The sequence below is a fragment of the Carlito syrichta genome, unplaced genomic scaffold, assembly GCF_000164805.1.
Source record: "Carlito syrichta isolate Samal-C Ts95f unplaced genomic scaffold, Tarsius_syrichta-2.0.1 Scaffold308968, whole genome shotgun sequence".
NCBI lineage: Eukaryota > Metazoa > Chordata > Mammalia > Primates > Tarsiidae > Carlito > Carlito syrichta.
The window spans coordinates 242629-249864 of record NW_007253064.1 but is presented as its reverse complement, the minus strand read 5'-3'; positions in this window follow the sequence as shown (position 1 = coordinate 249864).

Here is a 7236-nt window from a genome sequence, read left to right as displayed (position 1 = left end):
AAAAATATTTGCCAATACCAGGTCTGACAAAGGCTTAACATCCTGGATCTACAAGGAACTAAAACGTGCTGAAAAGAAAAAAACAAACATCCCCATTATCAAATGGGCAAAAGATATGATCTGACACTTCACAAAAGAGGACATTCGAGCATCCAACAAACACATGAAGAAATGATCAACCTCACTAATCATCAGGGAAAAGCAAATCAAAACAACACTGAGATACCACCTAACTCTAGTCAGAATGGCAATGATCAACATCTCAAAAAATAACAGCTGCTGGAGAGGGTGTGGCAAAAAGGGAACACTTCTACACTGTTGGTGGGAGTGTAAACTAGTGCAACCTCTGTGGAAAGCAGTGTGGCGATTCCTAAAAGCTCTAAATATCAACCTCCCATATGACCCCGCAATCCCCCTCCTGGGAATATACCCTGAAGAACTCAAATCACTCTATAAAAAAAGATACCTGCACATGTATGTTTATCGCAGCGTTGTTCACAATAGCAAGAACCTGGAAACAACCATGCTGCCCATCAAAAGATGACTAGATTTTAAAAATGTGGTACATATACATGACGGAATACTATGCAGCCATAAAAAAGAACAAAATCATGAATTTCACAGCAACCTGGATGGAACTATTGTCTATAATACTGAGTGACCTCTCACAGAAACAAAGATCTGAATATCACATGTTCTCACTCATGTAATGGACCTTGAACATCCAATATAATACTATAAGAAAATAACTGATGGTACTGGGAAACTATGGGGGGGATGGAATTAACAGTAGCAAATATCTGTCTGGGGATGGGGAAACACCTCTTATTAACAGAGTGCCTGAATGAAATGTAATTGTACACCTAACCCTTAACTGTACCTCCACAAAACCATAATAAAAAATATTGATAAAAAAATAAAAAATAATAATAAAAATTAAAAAAAAATCCAGATATGACACAGTACAGTATCTCTAAAGAACACATGGGCCAGATGAGAACAGAGGACAAGGGTGATGGTAAGACCTCTCCACTAAGAAACAGAGCCCCAAGCAAAAGAATTCCAAGCAACAGGTAGCACAAGTGTAAGGATGTAAAAATCTGAGAATATCCAATACTATTATTTTGAAAACAAGAAATAAAAGTTAATTAGCTATAAAAGCTATTTGTAAAAGCTATAAGATAAAATTATGGTTTGTTTCAGTTAAAAAAAATCATCAAAAAAAAGTTCTGTTAAACTAGTGGTTCTCAAACCTTTGGTCTCAGCACACATTTATACTCCTGAAAATTAATGAGGATCCCACTGAGCTTTCATTTACATGCCTTATATATATCAACATTTACCATGTTAGAAATAAAAATAGAAATTTTAAAAGTATGTATTAAATGATTCATTTCAAAATAATAAACCCACTAAATGTTTGATATTTTCATGAAAGATAACTATATTTTTGAAAACCAAAAAAGTTAGTAAAAAGGGTGACATGGTTTTATAATTCTTGCAAATCTCTTTAATATCCACTTAATAGAAAATGCTGGATTCTCATATTTGTCTCTACATTCAACATGTGGCAATAGGTTGTTTTGGGTAAAGTATGTGAAGAAAATCTGGAACACACAAATATGTAGTTGGAGAAAGGAGAATTTTAATAGCTTTTTTCATATAATTGAGGATATTCTTCTTTGATATGCACAAAAACTCAGTAAGTGGTAGTTTCCTTGAAGTCAGTTATAATGTGAAATACAAAATCATATGGGAACTTTTTGTATTGCTACCTAAAATCTATTGGTCTATCTTGTGCTATGAATGGAATTTTCAAATATACATAATTTTATAAGACGCTACATGGATTAATTTGAAAATATTGATTCACTGAATTATGCAGATCTTCTATATGTGGATATATTACATCACCCAACATCCCAAAATCAAAGTTATTAATATCACCAACTTCATCAGAAAAGTCATCAAACATTGGGAAGCCATCAAGCTCAAAGTGGCAAACACAAGCTTCTCATCTTTCTAACTTTTGCTTTAAACCTCAAAGTTTATCATTGACAAATACTGTCAGTTGCTTTTCTTGAAATTACAAGCATCCTACATTCTGCAAAATACTCAAATCTGAATACCATAGTTTGTTATTAGTTCTTACGTAAAAGTTATATTGCATGAAAAAAGAAGCTTCTTCAGTTTGCAACTCAAATAATTACAAGTGCTTTTCCTGGAGTCAAAAAACATAGTTGAGTATCAACAGAAGTGCTTTGTGAATACTTCCCATTTCATCACATGGAATATTAAAAAGCCACTTAAGGGTCAAGCTTTACTGCACACTACCACGAACAGCTAATTTTTAAAAATTTATTGTAGAGATGAGGTCTCACCAAGTTGCCCAGGCTGGTCTCAAACCCACAGACTCAGGCAATCCACTCACCGCAGTCTCCCAAAGTACTGGGATTCCAGGCTGAGCCACCGAACCTGGCCAATCCACAATTCACAATGGTTCAACTTACACTTTTTCAACTTTACAGTGAGTTTATTGGGATATAATTCCATCATAAGTCAAAGAGCTACTTACAACTTGGAATAGAGATTCAGGTTCTACTGAATGCATATCACTTTCACAGCATTGTAAAGTTGAAAATCATAAGTCAAACCATCATAAGTCAGACCTTATACTGTGTTACCAGCATTAAAAGAATTTTTGACTTATATTTTCAATTTATGGTCATTTTTTTCAAGACATAATAACTCCATTATAAATTGGGAAGTATCTGTACAAAAATTAACTGAAAATGGAACAAATACCCATTTGTAAGAACTAAAACTATAAATCATTTTTGTTTAAGTAGGAATAAATCTTCATGACTACCATGGATTGAATTTTTGCCCCTTCTAAAACTCATGTTGAAACATAATCCCCAATGTGGCAGTATTAAGAAATGGGGACTTTAAGACGTGACTGGGTCAAAAAGGTAAACCCACCTTTATAAATTAATCCATTCATGGGCTAATGGGTTATCAAGGAGTGAGACTGGTGAATTTATTAAAAAAAAAAAAAAAAGAAGAGAGACCTGAACTAACATGTTCAGCTTTCTCATCATGTGATGCACTATGGCACCTCAAGACTCTGCAGAGAGCCTTCATCAGCAAAAATGCCCTAACCAGATGTGGCCCCTTGACCTTGGACTTCTCAGCCTACATTACTTAAAAATTAAATATTTTTCTTGATAAGTTACCCAGATTCCAGTATGCTGTTATAAGCCACAGAAAACATACTAAGACAAATGATCTAATTAACCAATAGCTTCTTATTTACGGTTCCAAAAACACAACAAAAGAAAAAATAATAATAATAACCTGAACCATCAAAATTAAAAATTTTGTGCCCCAAAGGACACAATCAAGACAGTAAAAAGTCAACTCACAAAATGGCAGTTCTTTTAGAAAACGCCACACGGTTTTTCATAAAGTTTGGACTAGATTGCATTCCCACCAGTAGTGTAGAAACATTCCCTTTTCTCCGCATCCTTGCCTGCATCTGTTGCTGTTTGTTTTACTAATGATGAACATTCTTACTGGGGTTAGGTGGTCTCAATGTGATTTTGATTTGCATTTCTCTGATGATTAGTGAGGTTGAGCACTTTTTCATGTGTCTATTGGCTACCTGCATATCTTCTTCTAAGAAGTGTCTATTCATGTCTTTTGCCCACTTTTTAATGGGGCTGTTTGTTTTTTTCCTTTCAACACATTTGAGTTCTTTGTAGATCCTGGATGTTAGACCTTTATCAGATACACAGTTGGCAAATATTTTTTTCCGATTCTGTGGGCTGTCTCCCCACTCTATTGATGGTTTATTTTGCTTTGCAGAAGTTTTTCAGTTTAATGAGGTTCCCCTTGTCTATCTTATCTCTTATGGCATAGACACTTGAGGTTTTCATCAGGAATTAGTTGCCTACTACAATTTCTGTACGGTTGCCTCCTATGTTTTTTAAGATTCTTGTAGTATGAAGTCTTATGTTTAGGTCTTTGATCCATTTAGAGTTGATTTTTGTGAATGGTGATAGGTTGGCGTCCTGTTTCAATCTCCTGCATGTGGTTGGCCAGTTTTCCCGGCACCATTTACCGAATATGTTCTCTTCTCCCCAGTGGTTGTTGGTGGAGGCTTTGTTGAACATGAGTTGGTTGAGAAATTGAGGTTTTACTTCCAGAATCTCTATCCTGTTCCATTGGTCCGTATGCCAGCTCTTGTACCAATACCAGGCAGTTTTGATTATTGTAGTCTTATAGTAAAGTTTAAAGTCTGGAAGTATGATACCTCCCACTTTGTTTCTTTTGCTAAGGATTGTTTTGGCTATTCATGGTCATTTATGTTTCCATATGAATTTCTGTATAGTTGTTTCCAGGTCTCAGGAGAATGATGTTGGTCATTTAATGGGTATTAGGTTGAATCAGTAGATTGCCTTTGGTAGGATGGACATCTTAACAATGTTGATTCTTCCTATCCATGAGCATGTAATATTTTTCCATTTGTTTGTGTCTTCTTGGATTTCTTTGAGCAGTGTTTACAGTTTTCATTGTAAAGGTATTTCAATTTTCTGGTTAGGAAGATGCCTGGGTATTTTACTTTTTTGTGGCTATTGTGAATAGAATGGTGCTTTTTATTTGTTTCTCTGCTTATTTGTTTTGTATTCTGAGACTTTGCCAAAGTCCTTTATTAGTGTAAGGAGGTTTCTGACAGATTCTCTTTGATTTTTGAGATATAGGATCATATTGTCAGCAAGATGGATAACTTAACTTCCTTTTATTCTATTTGGATACCAATGATTTCCTTTCTCTTGTCAAATTGCTCTAGCTAGGACTTGCAACACAATGTTGAACAGGAGGAGTGAGTGTAGGCAGCTTTATCTTGTTCTAGTTTTCAGGGGAAATGCTTCTAGCTTCTGTCCATTTAGCAATATGCTAGCTGTGGGTTTATCATAGATGGCGCTTACTATTTTGAGACATGTTCCTTCTATACCTAGGTGTTTGAAGGTTTTTGTCAAGAAAGGATGCTGGATTTTATCAAAATTTTTGTCTGCATCTAATGATATAATCATCGTGGTTCTTGGTGTTTGCTCAGTTGTCTATTCTTCCCTAATTAGGGCTCTGAATTTATTCTATTTTGAAACAGGGTTGTGGGTGGAAAGCTTTTCTGTCTCTTGTAGTTTTGAGAGTTGAATAAGGTGGAGGATGGGAAGCTAGGATTCAGAAACTACTTGCAAATCACAATGTTCACTGTTGTGTAGGTTCCTTGAGAGCCACTCCCTATCACCATTCTATATGACAATGCAATGGGTACGTGTGTGTACCCCAAGTCCAAAACACAGTAACAGCAATGGGGAGAACAGAGAAAATTAGAATGAAATAAGATGGACAAAAATAAAAAACACAGAAAAACAGAAACCAAAGCAAAAAGCAGTTAAACACACAGACCCGCATACACCAAAACAAACTGGTAAAATAAAAACAAAGTAAAACAAAGAAAAAGAAACAAAAAACAGGAAAGCTGAGCACATACACACACTTAACACAAAAAAAGAGAGGAAAAAAAGGGAATTTAAATCAAACCTTCCCACATATATTCACACACATTAAACTAAAAAAAGAGAGGAAAATTTAAAAACAAAACTGAAATATGAACACTCAATTATTCATGTACACACAAAAACATAAAACAAAAAACAAAAGAAAAAGAAAAATGTGAGGGGACTGCAGATTGAACCTTCACATACATAGAGGAAAAAAGTTAAAAAACAAACAAAACAAAAAAATACCCTGCCCTCTTGTGACAGGATCTGTCATTGTTCCTCTCAGCTGCTCACAGGTAAGCCCATTGCTGTCTCCTGCAGAGCTGTGGCCTTATTCACAATCTAACCAGTGTCTGGTAGGGAGAAAGAGGAGGAGGCCATGGGGGTGGGGTGGGCTTGTTCCCATCCCTTCCACTCTTGTATGGGAGATCCCCTCCAGTGGGAAGGTGAAGGATTGTCTTCTCCCCAGGAAATGATGGGGAGGCGCCCCAGCCAGGCTTATCCTGGACTAGAATTCTATCATGGCTGATGTCCAGGTTCTGGCTAGGTTCATCCCTCTCAGGCATGCCCAAGTCATGTAGGTCTGATGTTCAGAGGATTGCTGGGGAGGAGGGGGTCTAGTCAGCCCCAGATTCATCACTGATCTCTATGGGAGTTCTTCCTTATCCTTTTCTGGTCACACTTTTTGTTCCATAGCTGAATCAGAGTAGGGGGTGGGGCTCATGAGACTCAGCACTCATCCTATCTCTCTGGAACTTATGCCTTTGGGATATTCCCTCTGGGTCATAATCAACCCGTCTCTCTGGAACTTATGCCTTTGGGATATTCCCTCTGGGTCATAATCAACCCGAGTGGTGAATCTGATGGTCACAGAGATCGAGTCGGGTCTGTTCCCCATGGTGAGCAAGTTGGAGCACTTTCCTGCCCAGTTTTCAAGATGGTGGCAGGGTGCCTGTTTTGTCTTCTTTAATGGGGCTCTGCTTATGGGCTCCCTCACCGTGCTCCCTCCGCAGCCCTTGCTGCCAGTGTCCAGTCAGGCACTGCAGTGGTGAGGCAGAGCTTGGTGCCAACAGTCACTCTCGGCAGTTTCTCCCTGGGAAGGCCTTTGCTGGTTTTTAAAAAATGGTGCTCAGCTTCTGTGCACCAGGAAATGCTAGAGTTCAAGCAGAGCAGCTGTGGCATCAGCCACTTCACCAGGAGAGCCCTGACAACTTGCTTTCGAGTCCCCATTCAGTCTGCCACTTACACACCCACTTACTCACAGACACATATAAAATTTTCCATACACTCACTCATTCACACTGGGACTCACATAGTCCAACTGGCTCTGCTGCCATCTTCCTCCCTTCTCCTCCTCCAAAAGTTAAAAAGCAATCCCACTACTAGATATATACCAAAGAAAATTGAAAACATACATCCATATAAAAATTTGCACAGGAATTTTCAAAGCAGCATTATTCATAATAGCTAAAAGTGAAAACTACCAAAATTTCCATCAACAAAGGATAAACACAATGTGGTATATCCACAAAACATAATACTATTCAGTCTTAAAAGAATGATGTACTGATATATTCTACATAAACCTTAAAAACATTATGCTAAGTGAAAGAAAACAGACACAAAAGCCTACATACTGTGATTTATAACTTAATTTATAAGAAATATC